The 10,095-nt window shown below is 39.2% G+C and overlaps 1 non-coding gene across 1 annotated transcript; it reads left to right on the top strand.

Annotated features, from left to right (window-relative positions):
• The first annotated feature begins 9,733 nt into the window (after nucleotides 1-9,733).
• Nucleotides 9,734-9,840, top strand: LOC123860610 (U6 spliceosomal RNA). The gene has a single exon (XR_006794738.1). It is a non-coding gene; the product is annotated as a U6 spliceosomal RNA (small nuclear RNA).
• Nucleotides 9,841-10,095: the final 255 nt, after the last annotated feature.

Genomic DNA, 10,095 nt, shown 5'->3' on the forward strand with positions numbered 1-10,095 from the left:
ATAGCACAGAAGGGCAAGCACAGAGAAATTAGTCAAGAACCAGAAGAAGCAACAGAGAAGGGGCCAGACAGGCCTTGTCAGTGGGCCTATCTCAGTATCTGACTTCTGATCTGCTTCCTCCCCTGAAGGCTGACTCTACTCTGTTAGAGCTGTTTGCTGAACACCAGTAATCTCCTGCCTTAATCAGACTTCTAACTTAAGAACTAAGTACGGTGCCACTGCAGCCTATGTTCCTGGCTCCTAGGACAGGATTCCAGGTGGCTGCACCAGCTCCTGGCAGACGTAAGGTAGGTGGAACCGCTGGCAGTGCCTTTCCTATTATTTCTCAGGCAGCTGCTCTCATCATCTACTTGAGAGGCTGCCCTGCTCTACAATGCCCTTGCCTGCTCATCCAGAGGCTCCAAGGGCCCCCTGCCAATTCCTGGACCAGACCTGATGAAGACAGAAAGGACATTAGCAGCCTCTGACCTACCCGTTGGTGAGGTCTAAAATTTGTCCTGCCAGCTCCAAGTGCACCAAGGACCCCTGACGCTGTCTTCCCCTGGCTCTGGCCTACACTGTCCCATCTGTGTTCCTGGTCTTCTGACCTTGCTTCTTGGCTTGCACTTCATTTCCACTGCTGAGATCCTGAACACAAGCCACTGTCTACTACCTGCCTGTATGCTAATCCTTTTCTTGGTGTCTCAATCCTACCATCTAATATTGAACTGTCTTTTACTGTCAGTTCCCATGTGAGGCATGGTATTTAATACATATTACCATATTTAAACCTCATCATAGCCTTAAGAGGTAATTATTATGCCATCTATTTCTGTGTGAGGAAACCAAGGGTCACAGATACTAAGTTGCCCCAAATCACAGAGTTAGTCAGGGATCAGCAGGAACTAGAACTCAAGTCCTTTTAATTCCAAAGCTCAAACTCCTTTTCATTATGCCTAATTCACCTTTGGCTAGGGTGGACTTCTCCAAATTACGCAAACTACTCACAATGACAAAGCTGTCACCAGTCTGATTTTGCATATTGCCACTAACTAGCACTCTAATCTCCATGTCCTGCCCACAAGATACAACCATCTTGGGCCTTAATACTGGCTCCTTCCGCCAGGCTCCTATGGATGTAAAATTTGGGTTGATGGCTTTCCTCTTTACAGGTCAGCTCTGTAGCTAGGCCAGTCCCCTCCCACTGCAGTCCTTCCCATTCCCATTTTTAGCTCTGTCCCAGACTGCCTACCACTCAGCTTGCTAGAGAGGTCTATTTAGGACTATGAACTGGGCTGGGGTCCAAGAGGTAGGGATGGCCCTTGATAGTGGGGCCTAAAGCCAGAACAAAAAAGAACAGTGGGCTGGGTAAATGAAGATTGAGTCTGAAGGAAGGTTCTGGTCCAAAGGGATGGAGCAGAGATGACAAATTGGGTTAAAGGTTGAGGAACTGCTGTGGGAAATGGAAGTTGAGACTACAAGTGAAGTGAGACACATATGACACAGAGTAATTCCTATGGCACAAGTATAATTTTAGAAGCCTGTGGTCTTGCCTTTTGGTGAGAAGGGAGCCAGCCTATAAAATAGGGTTCCAGTTCCTTTTGAAACACCAGGAAATATAAAGTAGCAAAAGACAGAGAAGAAGTTTTCTTTTGAGTTCTAAGACAAATTTAACCCCAGTCAGGGCAGAGTTGAAGGAAGGTACACATCTTTTACTTCTCCTGTAGTTCAATTTCCTGTAGCTCTTGATGCAGTGATTGAATCCCTTAACTAACACCAGCACTTCATTGAGCAACCCACAGCATAGGCCTGCTGCTGTCTCCCCAAAAAACAGGTGGGTTCTTTGAAGGGACAGACACAATGTACTATTAGCACTGTTCTAGTGAAACATAGAAATTATGCCATGAAAACTTAATTGCCACTTCATTCAGTAATCAGCATTAACATAGTGAATATTTAAAGCTACAACAGATTGTGTGGCAGCCAGGAGTTACACAGTAGCAACTTCTAGAAACCTAGAAAATTAAGACCTATATGGATTGAGGCTGACTGAGTTATTCAGGCCCTTTTGTGTAAAAAGTCCCATACTAGCAGGGTTAGCCAATCCTAAGGCATGTAGAGATTACCAACTCATTTGACTTCCCTTCCTCAAGATCCCTCAGCTACAGTCCAATTGAATGAAACTCAATCAATCCAGTTTCATCCGTATTTAATAAGTATGATGTAGCTAGCACAGAGGTAAATAATACATAGCCCCTGTATTCAAGAAATCTGTGGTATGCTATTGGGGATAAAGAGGTATAATGATGATCATAATCAGAGCATCATATAAACAGGAAAGAGAATAGGCTTGGTTTGATTCCTGACTCCAAAACTCATTAGCAATTTGGCATTGGGCAAGTAACTTTTCCTCTGAGCTTCATTTTCCTAATCTTTAAAATGGGTATAAGATTATGGACCTAGCAAGGGTAATAAGGAGTATCAGATATAATCATATGATCTATCACAGTATGTGCCACAGACTAGGTATTTGTTAAGTATAAGTACAGTATAAGCCACAGTATAAGATATAACAAACCAAAAACAGTGTCCTAAGAAAAGCACAAATAAAACACCAAGAAAGTTTAGAAGAAGTATAGAAATCACATTGCTTTGGGAAGGCAAGAAAGCCATAATAGAGGAGGTTATAGTTGATGTGCTTGGAAAAACAGGCAGACATTATAGATGAGAGATTGTAAAAAACTTAGTATGTATTTAAAAAGTAGCAGTTGAATGAATGGATTAAAGCATGAAGATGAAGGTTATTTTTGAGTCAGAGGAAACTAGTAACAATGGCATGAAGGTGTGAAAATGTGAAGTTATGGAATAGCAGAAAGATTCATGTGTCTAGAAAATAATTTCAAAGAAATGCAGGAAGCCAGAAAAGGCAGACTGGGCACATACAGTAAATGAATGACATCCTGAATTACTGATTTAATTAATAGTATAGGCAGAGGAGGAGCCACTGGAAATCAGATCTAAGAAGAGGCACATTTGGAAGTAGCAGTGGTGTGGAAAAGAGACTATTCAGGGGGAACAGGAGGCAGAGATGTTGGTAGGGGGCTATTCCACCAATTCAAGTAACAGATAACAAGACCTGAATTAGGGTGCTAAGAGCAAAGATAGAGAAATATGCAAGGCATGGTAGAATAGAACTGGGAAAGAGTTGGATGTGGAGAGCAAGATATGCCCTATGTGAAAGTACTATGTACTATGGCTGTCTGAATGGTGAGCAGGAGAAAAGAGCAGACAATCCAACTATCAGGAAGCTGTAAGAGAATCACACCATTAGAGATAGAGTGACAGATTGTTAATTGGGGACCTAGTCAGAAAGAGATTCGTCTGATCTTTAGAATGTAGCATCTATGAGGTCAGGTCAGTTCACAGCCAGATTGGCTATAACTTACTGGGCTGCATACAGGACCAACAGCAAATGTGGATTTGAAGAACCTGAATTGGACTGTGTATAACCTTCAACTCATTGAAACCAGGTTTCTGATCACTGAGCATTTGCCCCTGTTATGCACAGCCTCTTTTCAAGGCCTCATATCCAATTCAGACCATTTAGGCAAACCAGATATATAGGTGACTTCTTCTAGAGAAAACAGAGCGACCCACCAACCAAGGCCCATCCACGGCCTCCAAAGTATAATAATGTTCAAGGTGAATAACAAAGGAATGGGAAATGAATATGAGAGATTTTATTTGTTTAATGTAAAAACAATGAGGAGAAAAAAATACTAATACTTAAGATTGAGACCAGCTTCTTGTCTGGAGTCTGAATGTCAGTTAAAGAAGTACCTGTTGGAAGAATAGGACTCAACAGGTGAAGTTGCTAGTGGCACCTGGACTTGGGGATTGTTTTTGGGATATTGCCACATATTATCATTTATACAAAAGAGGTTTGCAGAGTAGATTATCTGATATTAAATAAACTAACCCTCATAAAATGTACTTGTGGCTTATAATGATCCCCACTGAAGAACTGCACATGAAGGTAATACAAATGATTTATGTAGTATTTAAATACAAGAAAAGGTACAAATAAGTCTTCTCCTATTCTTGGTATGAGGTCTCCATTAACCACATCAAAAAGTAAAGATTGACATTCAAATCAGATTTGACAAGTTGGACAAAATTATTGAAATTATTAAGAAGACTTTGTGTCTAGTGTAGTTATTAATATTTTCCTGGGTATGCATATATTTTGAGTACACTTCTATTGCAAGTGCCTGCTCATTTGTATATTTGTATATATGTATGTAAATATACATATGTGTACATTTATTTTACTAAAACAGGGGTAGTCCAAAAGGTTTGGAAATAGCTATCAATGATTTTCTAATTGTGAGGCCCTGTAGTTATTTCAAAATACTGATAATGAATTTTTTTTCTGAGAGTAGATGTGGTTGGGAGAAAAATGGAGATGTGGAAAATACCTGGTGTGCAGTAGACAAATGGAGGATGCATGCTATTACTAAAAAGGGGAGGGAGAAATCTAGAAAGAGGAGCTGGGAGCACTAAAACCAAGAAAATCTCGTCTTAATTTTGCTCAGAACACCTGAGTGGCAAGGAAGAGACTCATCTGCTGGGGTAAAAATGTCCCATTTGGGGGCTCTCTTAACAAAGCTGCCCTTTGTCTGAAGTGTTGCCAGACTTTCCCATGATGTAATGTTACCAAGGGCTGGTAAGGAAGCTCTTTAGTGGGTGCCATTTCATACAGCACCCCATGCTTTTCTTTTCTCCTCCCACCACCCAGAAGCTGTTGAGATGGGCACATTTTTAGAAAATTTAAAAATAAATTACAGTTAGTGGTGAAACACATAAGCCAGAGAAATACTGGGCAAGAGTGTGCATCAAGCTACACAGCCCAAGGCTGCCGGGTATAAAAATACTCTATGTCTCCCATTTGGCTAAGTGAGGCTTTAGCAACTGGTAATTTTTGCATGTCATAGTCACTGCTAATTGTTGAATTAGAACATCTGTCAAAAGTAGGGATATTTTTCTTAGAACACAGCAGAGGAAATTAGCTCTTCTCTAAGGCAGCACAAGGCACAATATAACTGTGCCCACTGCCAAAAGCTAAGATTCCCTCTTTCTGAACATTGTTTATAAACCGGAGGCCTGCTGAGTGGCTTCTGACTACCCTCAGTAGAAACCAGGTGGGGTTTTTTCAGATTCTTTGGATATACCAGGCAATGGTAACCTAAACATGTCTGAAAAGAGTCAAAACCCAGAGAGCATATGATTTAACAAGGTGCATATAATTTAACCAAGAATGTAGAAACTGATCCAGTTCACAGACCAATATCCGTGATGAACATGGATGCAAAAATTCTCACTAAAATACTAACCAATAGGATCCAACAGTACATTGAAAGGATTATTCACCATGACCAAGTGGGATTTATTCTTGGGCTGCAAGGGTGGTTCAACATCTGCAAATCAATGTGATATACTACATAAATAAAAGAAAGGGCAAGAACCATATGATCCTCTCAATAGATACAGAAAATGCATTTGACAAAGTACAGCATCCTTTCCTGATTAAAATCTTTACAATGTAGGGATAGAGGGAACATATCTCAATATCATAAAAGCTATATATGAAAAGCCCACAGCAAATATCATTCTCAATGGGAAAAAACTGAGAGCTTTTCCCCTAAGGTCAGGAACACGGCAGGAATGTCCACTATCACCACTACTGTTCAACATAGTATGAGAAATCCTAGCCTCAGCAATCAGACAATAAAAAGAAATAAAATGCACCAAAATCAGCAAAGAAGAAGTCAAACTCTCACTCTTCACAGATGGCATGATACTCTATGTGGAAAATCCAAAAGACTTACTCCAAATTTGCTAGAACTCATACAGGAATTCAGCAAAATGGCAAGATATAAATTCAATGCACAGAAATCAGTTGCATTTCTATACACTAACAATGTGACAGAATAAAGAGAAATTAAGGAATCAATCTCATTAACAACTGCACCTGAAACCATAAGATATCTAGGAATAAACCTAACCAAAGCGGCAAAGGATCTGTACTCAGAAAACTATAGAACACTCATGAAAGAAATTGAGGAAGACAAAAAGAAGTGGAAAAATGTTCCATGCTCATAGATTGAAAGAACAAATATTATTAAAATATCTATGCTACCTAGAGCGATATATACATTCAATTCAATCCCTATCAAAATGTCATCAACTTTTTTCACAGAGCTGGCACAAATAATCCTAAAATTTGTATGGAACCAGAAAAGACCATGAATAGCCAAAGGAATGTTGAAAAGGAAAACCAAAGCTGGTGGCATCAAAATTCCAGACTTCAAGCTGTATTACAAAGCTGTAGTCATCAAGACAGTATGGTATGGGCACAAAAACAGACACATAGATCAATGGAACAGAATAGAGAATCCAGAAATGGACCCTGAACTCTATGGTCAACTAATCTTCAACAAAGCAGGAAAGAATATCCAATGGAAAAAATACAGTCTCTTCAACAAATGGTGTTGGGAAAATTGGATAGATACATGCAGAAGAATGAAACTGGACCATTTTCTTACAGCATACACAAAAACAGACTCCAAATGGATGAAAGACCTAAATGTGAGACAGGAATCCATCAAAACCCTAGAGGAGAACACAGGCAGCTACCTTTGTGGCATTGGCCACAGCAACTTCTTGCTAGACACGTTTCCAAAGGCAAGGGAAACAAGGCAAAAATGAACTATTGGGACTTCAAGATAAAAAGCTTTTGCACAACAAAGGAAATAGTCGACAAAACTAAAAGACAATGGACAGAATGGGAGAAGATATTTGCAAATGACATATCAGATAAAGGACTCGTATGCAAAATCTATAAATAACTTCTCAAACTCAACAACCAAAAAACAAATAATCCAATCAAGAAATGGGCAGAAGACATGAACAGACATTTTTCCAAAGAAGACATCCAAATAGCCAACAGACACATGAAAAAATGCTCCACATCCCTCAGCATCAGGGAAATACAAATCAAAACCACAATGGGATGCCACCTCACACCAGTCAGAATAGCTAAAATTAAGAACTCAGGAAACAACAGATGTTGGCAAGGATGTGGCAAAGGGGAACCCTCTTACACTGTTGGTTGGAATGCAAGCTGGTGAACTGAAAAACAGTATGGAGGTTCCTCAAAAAGTTGAAAATAGATCTACCTTATGAGCCAGCAATTGCTCTACTGCGTATTTACCATAAAGATACAAATGTAGTGATTTGAAGGGGCACCTGTACCCCAATGTTTATAGCAACAATGTGCACAATAGCCAAACTATGGAAAGGGTCCAGATGTCCATCAATAGATGAATGGATAATGAAGATGTGGTATATATATATACAATGGAATACTACTCAGCCATCAAAAAAAAAAATGGAATCTTGCCATTTGCAATGATGTGGATGGAACTGGAGGGTATTATGCTAAGTGAAATAAGTCAATCAAAGAAAGATAATTCACTCATACATGGAATTTAAGAAACAAAACAGAGGATCACAGGGAAAGACAGGAAAAAATAAAGGAAGACAAAATCAGAGAGGGAGACAAACCATAAGAGACTCTTAATCATAGGAAACAAACTGAGGGTTGCTGGAGGTAAGGAGGATGGGAGGATGGGGTAACTGGGTGATGGACATAAAGGAGGGCATGTGACATACTGAGCACTGGGTATTATGTGAGACTGATGAATCACTGACCTCTACCTCTGAAGCCAATAATACATTATATGTTAATTAACTGAATTTAAATTAAAAACATTTTAAATAAAATAGAGAAAAAGAAAAAAAAAAACTGTTCCAGTTCAGCCTTGTCACAGCTTAACTCCACCGAATTAAGAGATATTTAGTGTGTGTGGCCGTAAGCACAATTCATACTTTCTCTGGGTTCCAGTTTTCCCTTCTCTAAAACTGAGACTGAACTAAACCAATGGTTTCCAAACTGTAAGATCTTTAGAACACCAGGGCTTTTTCTCAACTGTCTTAGGAGTCATCTCTGAGGTAGTTAGTTGAACAACAGCCAGTCCCTCACCTATACTTCAATTAGAAAGGTGAGTGATTTGACAGCTAAAACATTTAGAAGATCCCATGGGTCCCTGCAGAGGTCTGCTATGACACAGCAAAGAGAACCATGCAAAGGCTGGACCACCTGGAATGTCCCATATGTGACTAGACGAGAAGGAGGGCTTCTCCAGTCATAGTAGCCTACTTACAACCCTCAAACACAGCTCTGCCAGTTCCCTCACCCTTTAATTCCTTCCATTCTCCCTGCTATTAATTCCTTCCTCACTCCTCTGACCTGACTCTGTTGTCTTTTCCCTTCCAGGTCCCCTAAAGTTGCACATACAACATAAAGCTACCCATGCCACCCCATTCCATCTCTTTCACATCTGAAGATTTGAACCACTCATTCCCACACACATCGTTTGCCCCCAGGCTGCCTTATGTTATTATCTATAAGTCTTGTTTCTCTACCAAGAATGTAAATTTCTTGAAGGAAGTGAACAGTATTCATCTTTATATCCCAAGAGAGCCCTGCACAGTGTTTGGTACACCATAGGATTCATGGGATTTTGGTATATGAGTGACTAATTTGACTGAGTAATCAGACTTAAGAGAGTAAAAACAAAATCAAATCTCTGGGATCTCATGAAGTCCAGAACCAAATCAAACTTTTTCATCATTTACATACCCAAACTATCTATCCACCCCTCCATCCCTCTATCTATCTATCCAGGAAAAATTTATGGATCTTGGATTCACTATGGACTTCCTTTTACTTTTTTCTTCTTTATTGTCATCTTTAATCAGTAACCAAAATTTGCCAATGCAAAACTTTTCCATTAGCCACATACATTCAGGGAATCTATTCCATACTCTCCATCGCAACAACCATTACTCCAGTTGAGGCCTTGTCATCAGGCTAGAATTACTGTTTAGCCTCTTAAGTTAACTTTCCTTTTCCAGTTTTGTTCCCTTCAAATCTATCCTTCATGCTACCTCCAGACTGATCCTTTTAAAATACAAATATGACCATGCCATCCCTCTGCTTAAAGTAGTTCATTTGTGCTCCATAAATATAGATCAAACACATGAGTAGGGCATGGGATGCCCTAGATAACCTGGCTTTTGTGTAATTCTCCAGCCTCACTGTTTGACACTGACTTAAGTCCTGTATCTAGTAATACTAAACTGCTTTTACTTCCCAGTACCAACTGTTGGATACTGTTGGATGTTTTTCTAGTTTTGCTCATTCTGTTGCCTCTGTGTGGTATGCCCTGAACTCCTCTATCCCACTTTACTTGCACAATTACTTTACATTCTTTAAGAGGAAACTTTGGCCTCTCTTTTTCCAAGAAGGCTTTTCTTAATCTCAAATTTGATGAACTAGATGGCCTTTCAGCTACCATTATATCCTGAGCATAGATCTAACTAAATGTTCATCTAAACAAAATAAATACAAATAGAAGTCAAAGTATGAAATATATAAGTAAATAGATATAGCATATATAACTATATATGTGAAATATATAAATAAATACAAATATATGTCATATTTCTATAGTGTCTTAGAGAGTATATTCACATTCATCTTCTACTTTGAGCTTTATTTTGTGAGGAAATTAAAACAGGTATCATTTGTTTCACTTGCAGAATGACAAGAGATCAAATGAATTTCTGAGTGCTCACTTTGGCAGCACATACACTAAAACTGGAATGATACAAAGATGATTAGTATGGCCCCTGCACAAGGGTGACACACAAATTCATGAAGCATTCCATATTTTTGCTACCCTAACCCAGCAATTGCACTACTGGGTATTTACCCCAAAGATACAAATATAATGATCTGAAGGGGCATATGCACCCCAATGTTTATAGTAGCAATGTCTACAATAGTCAAACGATAGAAAGAGCCTAGATGTCCATCAACAGATGAATAAATAAAGAAGATGTGCTATATATATACAATGGAATATTACTCAGCCATCAGAAAGGATGAATACCTACCATTTACATTGATGTGGATAGAACTGGAGGGTA

Source organism: Mirounga angustirostris, unplaced genomic scaffold, assembly GCF_029215605.1.
Source record: "Mirounga angustirostris isolate CCGP_5_RB_7025 unplaced genomic scaffold, mMirAng1.0.hap1 SCAF_4, whole genome shotgun sequence".
NCBI classification, from domain to species: domain Eukaryota; kingdom Metazoa; phylum Chordata; class Mammalia; order Carnivora; family Phocidae; genus Mirounga; species Mirounga angustirostris.